The sequence below is a fragment of the Haliotis cracherodii genome, unplaced genomic scaffold (assembly GCF_022045235.1).
Source record: "Haliotis cracherodii isolate W230 unplaced genomic scaffold, xgHalCrac1.p SCAF_17, whole genome shotgun sequence".
NCBI lineage: Eukaryota > Metazoa > Mollusca > Gastropoda > Lepetellida > Haliotidae > Haliotis > Haliotis cracherodii.
In genome coordinates this window covers 5,656,204-5,671,090 of record NW_027266272.1, presented here as the reverse complement: position 1 = coordinate 5,671,090, position 14,887 = coordinate 5,656,204, and the positions used below count along the sequence as shown (strand labels likewise).

Sequence of the window (14,887 nt, the reverse complement as noted above, 5' to 3'; positions counted from 1 at the left end):
CCTCCTGGTATACTAACCAACAAAAGAAACGCAAATACCACACGTTGGATAATGTGTGAAGACTTACTCATATTCCAGAGATATTAGATTGGTTCGATGTACAAACGGACATACTGTTATGTTTTGTGAACCGACGCTCATGAACGCATCACATGTGACGTCATAGAACCATGACTTGAGACGCACCATTTGTCTCGTGCAGGATTTGCGGTATAGTTTGAAAATCACATGCAGCATATTGTGATAAGAACAAAGACACTGTTGTAACACCTGACTGATTAATAGTTTTGTCATTAAGTGGTACACATTGGAAACAGCTCTTCTCAACGTACATACTTCTCTATATGTTTGTATGGTTTGCGTTTCTTATGGTGGTGAGTATCTATTTGTTATTCACACTGAAGCCTTCTCATGACATGCTGCTAGACTTTCACCGAGTAAAGTTTTAATTAAGACACCATCATACTTCATAATTTCCTCAAATATCCTGAGGTTAGGTGAAATTGGGTTAAACGTCGCGTCCAAGATTATTGCACTTGTATAGCAACGTGTGTGTGTGGCTGCTTGTACTAGTCCGGACTGATGCCGATTTATAGTGCTAGCACACTGAGATACCATGCCGCAGTTTAACATGAATACCCCACTCAGACACAGTATACTGACTCCGAGCTGGCCATTCGTTGTTTTAGCCCCTTAATGCCACGCGCCAGACAGGGTAACAACAAGTACCATCTTTTAACGTCTTTTGGTATGACGCCGCTGGGGATCAATCCCCGGACTTTACGTTCTGCCGGCAGACGCTCTACCACTAGACCACGGAGGCGATCAAATATCCTGAGAATAAGACCTATCAATAATAGACTTGTAATAGTGTTCCTAGTATTGATGTTTGTTGTTCACATTTCACTCCGCTACATGATGGTATTCCCACATTCAATGGCAACACACAGTGGCATACAACTTGAAAGCTCAAAACAGACTGAACACACACAAGCACATTCCATAGACCCAAACTTTGGATACACAACCATCGTCAAATAAACATTTCTTGTTTGATTCACTTTATGCTGCAAATCAAACTTTTTTTGCCCGTCAGTTGATTTCATACAAATGTCACAAGTGTTCAATTGTTATTTATTATCCATTTAGTCTAAAAAGATAATAGTTTTGGTTCTCAGGCACCACCTGCATCATCCTAAAGTCTTAATTTCCATTTTAAAAATATATCATACTTCAACACAATGCACACAAAAAAATGAAAATGGGAACAAAAAGGAAACATGAAATGAACTTGATGATCATGAGGGCAGTGCCTGAGAACAAAGACTATTATTTTTTTAGCCTTAGATCACAGTACATCACATCAAATCTAATCCATGAGTTCCAGTTCTCAAAAACAGTACAGAGCTCTCACGATTTCAACTCCCTCAGACAGAGATAATCTAGTGTTGAGTGTCATGAATCAGGTCCACTGACATTGAAAAACACTCGTTGGACATCCGGGTTTTCTTCCATCTTTTAAATGAGCTTCTCCAGGACCTCCTGCTCCTGTGGCTGGGGGGTGACGGTGGTCAGTGGCAGGTAGTCCACCATGAAAGAACGGACGTCTACCTCACCCTCCAGCTTTCCCTTCACAGACATCAAGGTCGTCGGGTCACATATAAACTGAAGCAGAGAGGTTGCTTCAGAGAGTAATCTTTTGAAGATTGGTTTTAAAAGAAATTGATAGTCAAATATTTGTTTTGATTGTTGTTTTATGCCATGGTAGGCAATATTCCAGCTGTATCATGACAGCCTGTAAATAATCAAGTCTGGGTCAGCCAATTCAGTGGTTGATATTATGAGCAACAGCTCATGTCATCAGGGCGGGATGACATGTGACAAAGACACAACGAGTGAGTGAGTGAGTGAGTTGGGTTTAACACCACTTTTAACTGTATTCCAGTTATATCAGGGCGTGTCAGCTTAATGTCAGGGGAAAGCCCGAAGTGATGCAGGTCTCAATACGGTGAAACCCACGAACATGGGTATGCCGCTGACAAAACCTAGAAACATAATAGGGGTGAAACAGGATTCGAACCCACAATCATAGGTTTCTGGCATGCCCAAGGGACGCAACTCTGCACAGCGTATCGCTGCACCTTAGACGACTGGTTACCTCTTATGACAAGCAATAGGAAATCCTACATTCATTGAATTCTTTCTCAATATCCTTCATGTAAATACCAGTATATAAAATTACAAACTTTCAAATGATATTTACCTAAGGATTGCTAAACAAATGAATTTGTGAGGAAAAAAGACACTACTGCCATGAAGATGTGACTGTTACCTGATTCTTAATGCTGCTGTAGGCTAAACAGTATTGGCCATCAATTTATTAAACTGAACTCATGTCATTGGAAAATAATCCTATCCTTGTTTGGAAACTGAAACAGACCATCACTGCCAACTCAGCTTACTTTAAGAAAACTTTCATCCATCTCATCCTTCTCTGTGGTGACATCTTCGGCCCCAGCTTCAATAGCAACATCGACGTACTTGTCCATGTCAACATTCTCCTCCGAAAGAGTTGCCATGATGATACCCTTCTTGTCAAAAGCATGTCTTGCCATGCCTGATTCGCTAATAGAAGCCCTGAAATTGGTTGGTTTGTTGTTTAACGCCACACTCAGCAATATTCCAGCTATATGACGGCGGTCTGTAAATAATCGAGTCTGGACCAGACAATCCAGTGATTGATATCATGAGCATCGATCCACGCAATTGAGATCGATGACATGTATCAACCAAGTCAGCGAGCCTGACCACCCTATCCCGTTAGTCGCCTTTTACGACAAGCATAGTCGCCTTTTACGGCAAGCATGGGTTGCTGAAGACCTATTCTAACCCAGAATCTTCACGGGTAGAAGCCCTGAAATACCAAGAAGAACATCTCATGAAGATCTGGGGTAGAATGGAATAAAAAGCGACTATGCTTGTCATAGGAGATGACTAATGTGATCGGGTGGTCAGGCTCGCTGACTTGGTTGATGCATGTCTTTGTATCCCTACTGAGTGGATCGATGTTCATGATGTCAATCACTGGATTGTCTGGACTGGATTATTTACAGACCACCGTCACATAGCTAGAAAATTGCTGAGTGCGGCGTTAAACAACAAACAAACAAACCTGCTGCAAAGCCATCCTTGAGATACACATTGACATAGTTCTGTGTGATTTTAGTCTGGTACTCAATCCTTGCCTCCATGTTGGGATTCAGGGCACAGTGCTTCAATAGTTAAGAATATATACTACTGTGACAGGATGTTAGTGGATGGAGCCTATGTGTATTAATACCTATTGTAAAATATATTTTTGTGAAATACAGCATTAGAAATTGGCACTAGTCCTGTAGTCCTTACCAAATTGTCCAATAGTTAAGGTATCATAAGGACCAGTAGAAATTTGCCATTTTTAATGGTTTGCTATACGTTATCATTATAAGGACTAGTGGATTATAAATGTTTGGTTTCTACCATTGAAATACATACCCAAACCTCTTGATAATATTTTGAAGGTCGTTCTTTGTTTTTGTGGGCTTGGCAGTAAATGCTTCAATGATGAAGAACGTCCCACAAGGTCCACGTCCTTCGAAGAGGACCACGTCCTTCGAAGAAGACCACAGAGGAATTGTCTCGGGCCTTTGCCTGCAAGTAGCAGAAGAATAACTCTGAGAAATCATCAACACAGGCACTGTTGAACCAAAACGTCATCAACGTCCACTCTCAGGTGTTGTATATTAACAAAAACATATCATGCATATTTGTCTGCTATCCAAATGAACACAGGGTAGAACCTTATCCTACAGCAATCATTCAAATACAAGGAAATATGTAATACAACCTAAACAAATCTCTGTAACACCCCCCTCCGCCCCTACAGTAACACACACACACACAAACACACTCACAGTAATACCCTAACCAGGTCCCATGCCACACACAGTACAACCCCACCTACACACACAGCAGCACTCACAGTAACACCCTAACCAGGTCCCATGCCACACACAGTACAACCCCACCTACACACACAGCAACACTCACAGTAACACCCTAACCAGGTCCCATGCCACACACAGTACAACCCCACCTACACACACAGCAACACTCACAGTAACACCCTAACCAGGTCCCATGCCACACAGTACAACCCCACCTACACACACAGCAACACTCACAGTAACACTCCCACACACACAGTAACACTCACAGTAACACTCACAGTGACACCCTAACCACACACAACCCATCCCCCACACGGTACAACCCCACCTACACACACAGTAACACTCCCGCACTCACAGTAACACCCTAACCAGGTCCGAAGCCACACACAGTACAGCCCCACCTACACACACAGCAACACTCCCACACCCACAGTAACACTCACAGTAACACCCTAACCAGGTCCCATGCCACACACAGTACAACCCCACCTACACACACAGCAATGCTCCCACACCCACAGTAACACTCACAGTAACACCCTAACCAGGTCCCATGCCACACACAGTACAACCCCACCTACACACACAGCAACACTCCCACACCCACAGTAACACTCACAGTAACACCCTAACCAGGTCCCATGCCACACACAGTACAACCCCACCTACACACACAGCAACACTCCCACACTCACAGTGACACCCTAACCAGGTCCCATCCCACACACAGTACAACCCCACCTACACACACAGCCAGCAACACTCCCGCACTCACAGTAACACCCTAACCAGGTCCCATACCACACACAGTAGAACCCCACCTACACACACAGCAACACTCACAGTAACACCCTAACCAGGTCCCATACCACACACAGTACAACCCCACCTACACACACAGCAACACTCCCGCACTCACAGTAACACTCACAGTGACACCCTAACCACACACAACCCATCCCCCACACGGTACAACCCCACCTACACACACAGTAACACTCACAGTAACACTCACAGTAACACCCTAACCAGGTCCCAAGCCACACACAGTACAGCCCCACCTACACACACAGCAACACTTCCACACCCACAGTAACACTCACAGTAACACCCTAACCAGGTCCCATGCCACACACAGTACAACCCCACCTACACACACAGTAACACTCCCGCACTCACAGTAACACTCACAGTAACACTCCCACACTCTCAGTAACACTCACAGTAACACCCTAACCAGGTCCCATGCCACACACACAGTACAACCCCACCTACACTCACAGCAACGCTCCCACACTCACAGTAACTCCCTAACCACACACAAACCATCCCACACACAGTACAACCCTACCTACACACACAGTAACACTCCCACACTCACTGTAACACTCTAACCAGGTCCCATCCCACACACAGTACAACCCCACCTACACACACAGCAACACTCCCGCACTCACAGTAACACTCACAGTAACACCCTAACCAGGTCCCATCCCACACACACAGCAACACTCCCACACCCACAGTAACAGTCACAGTAACACCCTAACCAGGTCCCATGCCACACACAGTACAACCCCACCTACACACACAACAACACTCCCACACCCACAGTAACAGTCACAGTAACACCCTAACCAGGTCCCATGCCACACACAGTACAACCCCACCTACACACACAGCAACACTCACAGTAACACCCTAACCAGGTCCCATCCCACACAGTACAACCCCACCTAGACACACAGCAACGATCCCACACTCACAGTAACACTCACAGTAACACTCTAACCAGGTCCCATCCCACACACAGTACAACCCCACCTACACACACAGCAACACTCACAGTAACACCCTAACCAGGTCCCATCCCACACAGTACAACCCCACCTAGACACACAGCAACGATCCCACACTCACAGTAACACTCACAGTAACACTCTAACCAGGTCCCATCCCACACAGTACAACCCCACCTAGACACACAGCAACGATCCCACACTCACAGTAACACTCACAGTAACACCCTAACCAGGTCCCATCCCACACAGTACAACCCCACCTACACACACAGCAACGATCCCACACTCACAGTAACACTCACAGTAACACTTTAACCAGGTCCCATCCCACACACAGTACAACCCCACCTACACACACAGCAACACTCACAGTAACACCCTAACCAGGTCCCATCCAACACAGTACAACCCCACCTACACACACAGCAACGATCCCACACTCACAGTAACACTCACAGTAACACTCTAACCAGGTCCCATCCCACACACAGTACAACCCCACCTACACACACAGCAACACTCACAGTAACACCCTAACCAGGTCCCATCCCACACAGTACAACCCCACCTAGACACACAGCAACGATCCCACACTCACAGTAACACTCACAGTAACACTCTAAACAGGTCCCATCCCACACACAGTACAACCCCACCTACACACACAGCAACACTCACAGTAACACCCTAACCAGGTCCCATCCCACACAGTACAACCCCACCTAGACACACAGCAACGATCCCACACTCACAGCAACACTCACAGTAACACTCTAACCAGGTCCCATCCCACACACAGTACAACCCCACCTACACACACAGCAACACTCCCACACTCAAAGTAACACCCTAACCACACACAAACCATCCCACACACAGTACAACCCCACCTACACTCACAGCAACACTCCCACACTCACAGTAACTCCCTAACCACACACAAACCATCCCACACACAGTACAACCCCACCTACACTCACAGCAACACTCCCACACTCACCGTAACTCCCTAACCACACACAAACCATCCCACACACAGTACAACCCCACCTACACTCACAGCAACACTCCCACACTCACAGTAACACCCTAACCACACACAAACCATCCCACACACAGTACAACCCCACCTACACTCACAGCAACACTCCCACACTCACCGTAACTCCCTAACCACACACAAACCATCCCACACACAGTACAACCCCACCTACACTCACAGCAACACTCCCACACTCACCGTAACTCCCTAACCACACACAAACCATCCCATACACAGTACAACCCCACCTACACTCACAGCAACACTCCCACACTCACCGTAACTCCCTAACCACACACAAACCATCCCACACACAGTACAACCCCACCTACACTCACAGCAACACTCCCACACTCACAGTAACACCCTAACCACACACAAACCATCCCACACACAGTACAACCCTACCTACACACACAGTAACACTCCCACACTCACCGTAACACTCTAACCAGGTCCCATCCCACACACAGTACAACCCCACCTACACACACAGTAACACTCCCACACTCACAGTAACACTCTAACCAGGTCCCATCCCACACACAGTACAACCCCACCTACACACACAGTAACACTCCCACACTCACCGTAACACTCTAACCAGGTCCCATCCCACACACAGTACAACCCCACCTACACACACAGTAACACTCACACACACACAGTAACACTCCCACACTCACAGTAACACTCTAACCAGGTCCCATCCCACACACAGTACAACCCCACCTACACACACAGTAACACTCCCACACTCACAGTAACACCCTAACCATCCCATCCCACACACAGTAGTACCCCACCTACACACACAGCAACACTCCCACACTCACCGTAACACTCTAACCAGGTCCCATCCCACACACAGTACAACCCCACCTACACACACAGTAACACTCCCACACTCACAGTAACACTCTAACCAGGTCCCATCCCACACACAGTACAACCCCACCTACACACACAGTAACACTCCCACACTCACAGTAACACCCTAACCATCCCATCCCACACACAGTAGTACCCCACCTACACACACAGCAACACTCCCATACTCACAGTAACACCCACAGTAACACCCTAACCAGGTCCCATCCCACACACACAATACAACCCCACCTACACACAACTACTTACAGCTGCTGCCAATGCAGCATCAATGGTAGCAGAAGGAACATTCTTCATCTTGGCATCAGCTTGTGAGCATTTTGTTTGGGGTTCGACACACCAGTAGCTGGAAAAATTAAGGATGTCTTTATTAAGGGTATTTAGCTTTTTTAAGCTATTTCTAAAATCTTAAAAATCACACTGTCAAAATGAAACAAAACAGGAAGTGAGAGAGTCAAAGAGCGAGCTTTCAAAAGGATTTGAACAGTATTCCAGTTTACCACTACAAGCTACAAGCATGGCTATGATGCTGACAAACCTTGAAGCATCATCAACATTTTCAGGGTTAAGTTTGTCCTTAGAAAGAATTGCTAAAACTTATCATAATCCTGACCATGCCAAGATATAACTGTAATACTGTTAAAAGCGGCGTTAAACCCAACTCACCCACTCACTCATAAGCCTGACAAGTACAGTTTGAAATGGTTCCAGCTCAGTGTGTTTTCCCTGATTCCCACTTTACTAGAGCGAATGAATGCGTCACATTCTAACAATGCACTTATTTTCAGAAACATCACAGCTTGTCAGCTTTTTATCTGCTTATCCTCAAGAGACAAAGTTTATTGACATTTTTGCCAACCCAAAACACTGAGAAAATAAAAACAAAAAACAACAAAAATCAAATAAAAAATATTTTGTCACTCCAATTCAAACAAAGAAATAAAAAAATAATATGGAATCCTGCAACGATGTAACGAAACGACTTCAAAACTTATGTTTCTCACAAATCCTTGTATTTTAAAATGCAATTAAAAGTAATATGCATTATGGAGAGAACACATAAACTATTTGGTTTACATCAGCAATATTTTGCCATCAGACACTTTGTGTGTAAACAAGTGTAAACAAGGTCAGCTGTCAGGGTACAAGCACGTCACCAAAAGACATTAAAATATGGTACTTGTTGTTACCCTGCCTGGCATGGAGCAAATAGGGGATAAAGCAAGAAATGGTCGGCTCGGAATCAGTATACGGTGCCTGAATGGGGTTTCCATGTTAAACTGCGGCATGGTATATCATTATGGTGGATAATACACAGATGCATTGGTGGATCACGATTTTTTACTTCTCGATACAAGTACCTGTCACAGTCGCATGCTAAGTTAAAATTGATTTTAACCTTCAATGTTTCCTTTAATAACTGTTGCACAAACACCATATAGTCGTGAAAGTTTGTATTTTCATCCATGTCATACTCGACACTGCCAACTGTAAATCATCAGTGTGCTAGGTATTTACCATCCTGTCTATCAAAAAGATCGCTTACGAACCACAGATAAGATGTGAGGTGAAATTGGGTTAAACATCGCGTCCAAGAGTATTGCAGTTATGTGTGCATGCACATGTGTCTGTGTGTGGCTGCTTGTACTAGTCCGGACTGATGCCGATTTATAGTGCTAGCTCACTGAGATACCATGCCACAGTCTAACATGAATACCCCACTCAGACACAGTATACTGACTCCGAGCCGACCTGTCCTTGTTTTAGCCCCATAATGCCAAGCGCCAGACAGGGTAACAACAAGTACCATCTTTTAACATCTTTTGGTATGACGCGGCCGGGGATCGAACCCTGAACCTTCAGCTCTCCGGGCGGACGCTCTTCCACTAGACCAGAGTAAGATAAGAGCACATGCAAGTATTGTGATACCTATCATATCATGAGCAAGCTATCCTGATATATCTCAGATCGCACAGTTGCTGGATCATGCCAGCTCCCGTATCTCAGTGGGCAAGCACCATAAAATCGGCATCAGTCCAGACTAGTATAAGCTACATAAGTGCAGTAATCTTGAACGAGACGTCAAACCCCATTTCACATTCTGTACTAGACAGTAACAGCCTCCTGTGTGTCACACGACCTTCAAACTCCAAGCACAGTGATATCCCGGCCGCGGAGCTCTCTATACCATCGCTGCCACAAGTCAAAACTCCCCACTGTGATATGTGACCACAACAATGCTTGGGGTTGAACTCGCAGCCGACTGACCGTTATGTTTACAAAGAAGCGATGACTGCCGTGATGCCGAATACTCTTATGCTAACTAAATTGTTTTCTGTGTTTGTCAATTTGAATTTCTATTTCATTTCAACTATCATGTAATTGGTATAGTAAGAATGTAAGGAGGAATTTGAGTGATTTTCCATTCGTCTGCAATCTCAAACCAATCTGATCAAACAAACAAAATGATAAACTCATCTGTGAAATATGATCAGTCGTAAACCTTTTTAAAAAATAACAGTATTGGCATTCCATTAGACATAAACAAAAGGATAAACATTACTACATTTGAGTTAGAAGGCAAATTTTAAAATTCTTGTAATGGCCACGCCCATACTGGTGGAAGCAATGTTACCGAGTGTGTAAAAAGGTGTCACACGCTGGGAAGGAGTGAGTGAGTGAGTGAGTTGGGTTTAACGCCACTTTTAACAATATTCCAGTTATATCTCGACGTGTCAGCTTAATGTGGGAGGAAAGCCCGAAGTGATGCAGGTCTCAGACGTTTACCACTTCGGTGAAACCCACGAGCACAGGTATGGTGCTGACAAACCTAGGAACATAATCGGGGCGAACCGGGATTCGAACCCACAATCATAGGCATGCCCAAGGGAAGCAAATCTGCACAGCGAGACGACTGGGCCACCCGTGCCCCCTCGCTGGGAAGGAGCTTGCTTCATACTCAACATAAGGGAGGCAACCCATGGTGAATTATGAAACTTTAAGAGTTAGAGATTTACACACTAAACTGGGATTGGAGAGTTCTCGCCCTATTTGCCTTAATAAGTGGCTTAGTGCTTAGAAAATTGACAGGGATGGGCCAGTGTTAAATCATACACGCAAGTCAAATTTGAGATTGACTGACAAACATGATAGAAAACAGACATAGTTCAATGTTGATGAAACTAAAATGTTTTTTGATAATGATACCTGACAATAATTATTAAAAAAACATGTTACTCAATTTTCTGTACAAATCTCTGTGATACACACAAGAACAAACGCCTGTCGTCAATTTCATTTACATTTTGGGTATTAGTAGTGGGTTTTTACAAAGATCTATAACTTACAGATTAGTCTAGAAGTTGTTTTTTTCTTGATTTACTCTTTAAGAAAGGAAACGTTTACAATCCAACAGTGTGGATTTGGTTTATTTAATGCTTGACTTCATTTGCCATGATAGTCAGGCAGGTTGACTCTTCTGTACAATATGTCCTGAAAATATTTCTCAATTTTTGTACAGGTATAGCAGAATATCACCTCAAAATTTGCAAAATCACTGCCAAGTCACTACACTTGATCAGCCAATCCCTTGAGTGGCCTCTGACAACAAACACAGGTAGCTTGAGATCAATTCAAACTAATTGTTTGTTGTTTAATGCCTCACATAGCAATATTCCTGCTATATGACAAAATAATCGAGTCGGGACCAGACAATCCAGTGATTGACATCATGAACATCGATCCACGAAAGAGAAATTCGGTGACATGCATCAACCAAGTCAGTGAGCCTGACCACTGATCCCTTTAGTTGCCTCTTGGGACAAACATAGCTGCCTTTACGGTAAGCATGGGTTGCTGAAGACGTATCCCAACCCTGGATATAAGATTGGTTCCAGATCGCAATGAGAAAAAACACACTTTAAACAAACCTTGTACAACTGCCCTTATCTGATTGGCAAATTGTGAAAACACTTTGTTTCGTTCCGAGTCTTTGGCTGTTTTCGTTCGTTTTATGTTCTGCCATTTACTGTGTCCCGCCATACATCTCTTTGGCACCGAGATGAGGATGGCCTGACTTGTGGCGCCGCCCACATTCCTGCATAATCGGTGGATGTTGAAGGGGCGTCTACACGAGCTGTTCAGACAGCTGGAATAATCCCGTCTTTGCCATATTGAACAGATCAATGCTGGCAACAGCCTAGTACTTGATTTGACGTCTGTGAGATTGAGTAGGAATTTTCGTGTGAAGTTTGAATAGGCTGCAGCCATGATGATTAAGTAAACAGTGAATGTACTTTCTTAAAGGGATGATTCTGTGGCCATTATTGGCTTGCTCCTGGCTGCTGCACCTGAAAATAGGAAAATTAACAGTCAAAATATCCCATAGGTTATTGTCTGCAGGGTTTTACCTTGACTTACAAAAGTGGGGGTCCAGGGAACCCAAATAATTAATTTTAAGGGTCCTTGCAGGCAATATGAGGGTCCTGTTAAGTCATGAAATTGTGTAGCGTACCAGTTTAGATAATTACGTTCGAGTCTGGAATGAATCAATGATGAGAGGTAATTATTTCAAGGATATAAAGTATTTGTAGCAATATTTTAAATACTGTGTGATCTCTACTGTATTTAATATACTTAACATTATTGTTAAATTATTTTGGTTTTCATGTGACCATGTTGTATTATATTAGACTGCAACCCCATCTATGCGCTCTGTAAGAAAACTGCTTTACATTCTTTAAACTGTATCATGGGCAGGTGGTCCCATTACGCTAATAAACATTAACAACAGTGTTCATGACAGATGGATGAAATATCAGAAAGCCTTAACTGTTCTTGTTACGTTGTAGGTACAGTGAACATTATTGTGTGTCCCTTGGGATGCAGTATATTCTTTTTCTGAGTCCATTCTCTACATTTGTCCGTCACGTAAAACCCTGTGTCTGTTGTAGTTAACAATAGTTTTATCACAGCAGACTGCGTACAGTCTGCGTATGAGAAGTGGACAAAGACTCGGTCAGACAAGTCAGTGGTTCAGTGAGTCACGGTGCTAACTAACAGATTATCAACTAAATCACACAAAGTGTTTGCTGGAATTGAGCTTGACCTGCTCAGAAGCCGATATCTGGCCCGAAAGTCTGCGGCAAATTTCAGCCAAAATTCCCAACTTGGAAGTTACATTTTTCCTCATTCATGTTAATCATGTTGATAAAACTTAAAACTATTCTGGCTTTGTAGAGGTACCTTGTATTTCGCTGATAACAGGACCAATAAAAAGGAACAGTCATTATTTATTAGATACTATGTTGTTAACATCTGAAATTATGAAATACTGGCTTTAAAAATTCCATAAATGTTATACAAAATAACAGGAATGGGTATTTGAGGTTTAGTGTATCAATATTTTGCGATGCACAAGGCCATATTGCAATACGTATCACAATATACTGTATGATTCTAAATCCTGAATTCATTTGGCAAGAACATACAATGATACTTAATAAACACATGATAAAAATCACTATTTGAAATCGACCGATATATCGAGCATGATAAAATGATATTGTGATACATACCATGGAAAGAATGAACCTCAATTTAACGATAGAGCAATAACACCGCACACCCTTACAATTTATTTTTTTCCAAATTGGTCTGCCAAGGGCAATTAGATTGAAATCTTTCATATATATCCCCGTGTTTGGCAAAATGGCACACAAACATACAAGTTACCAACATTTGTAACATTAGACCACTTTCAAAAATGGCATTGTGTTTACAACATTTTAATTAATTTATGCGTTTATTATTTATAACCACAGGTGCATGTAAATAATAATAACAAACTCGCAGATTTGTGTTTATTATTATTAGTTACATGGTCCTGTGTTTATAACATACGGACTAGCTTTCACGTGAATAATGGACGTCAGTTGAAAACATCATTTTTGGTTGAATTTGTAACGGTAGTTTACAAAACTTTGGCTACGTGAGAGCAATGGTAAATTCAAACGCTAGTTTTATCCCTTGAACATTGACAACCAGAATATTTCGACGTGTAAAGATGTGTCGCCGTAAAGATGAAGTTTTAGATCAATAATAATGAATATTCACAATGCATTATGAATTTTAACAAAATATAATATTATGCTTGGACGCACCAGATATAATAACAATACAATCGTTGTTTTGAAAGTGCACATTGACCGGCCCATGTACGTTCGGAAGTCAAAGCGTGTTTCAATTTCTTGCCTTCAGATCGGAGACTTCCATTGCGATATCAGGGTTATTTCCCTTGCAGGAAATTACTAAAACTGAAAAAAGCTGTAATAAAATACTTCTCTCGCGATGGGTTTACCTGACACAATGTCACTTGCTCATCCGAGTCTTGAATGAGTGAGTGAGTGAGTATGGTTTTACGCCGCTTTTAGCAATATTCCAGCAATATCACGGCGGGGGACACCAGAAATGGGACTCACAGAGTCTTGAATGAAGGACATTAGGGCACGTCATTCATTATTTAGAGAACCAGAGAACATACCATCCAGCTACGAGGAATTATGTATTGTATGTCTGTCCCGAGTGAAAGGTGTTAATCCCGAGTCTTTGGTGAGGGACTTACAGCACTCTCCAAGAGGGACAGATAATCTTTCATTCCGAGTTTCTAGCAGGTTATTCTATATATTACTCAATTAGGAGATAAACCTACTGTGTTTTGAAATTTGATGAAGACCCACTGTAGAGTAGATACCTCTTTATTTTAATTTTGAACATGCGTTTTTACGCATGACATTTTAACCCTCATGGTGCCTGGACGTCAGTCAGCCTGCAAACCGCTCAGTGTCGCACTGTGCTGACGTCGCGGTTACAAAATCGTATACATTGTATCAAAAGTGTCGCAACGTCTTTATTTCTTCACACAGTGTAACCAAATTGTATAACATGCAACTCGAGTTGATTGTCTTTCCAACAGTATTAGTCTATCAGCCTGGCAAAATTTCGGTACCAAAAAGGGGGCAAATTGTTACCGGTTTAAATTTGAAGGTAATGCTATCTATATGTAGAATAAATATGATAGCATTTGAAATCGAGTAGCTTTGCATGTTTTTTTAAAGTTCTTTTGAAGGTCTCCAAAGTTGGCACAGAAGAATGGCCAGTAC

General features: G+C 43.0%; 1 pseudogene; it reads right to left on the bottom strand.

Annotated features, from left to right (window-relative positions):
- Positions 1-1,128: 1,128 nt before the first annotated feature.
- Positions 1,129-13,972, bottom strand: LOC139464275 (probable transcriptional regulatory protein Teth514_1449; annotated as a pseudogene).
- Between the last annotated feature and the right edge of the window lie 915 nt (positions 13,973-14,887).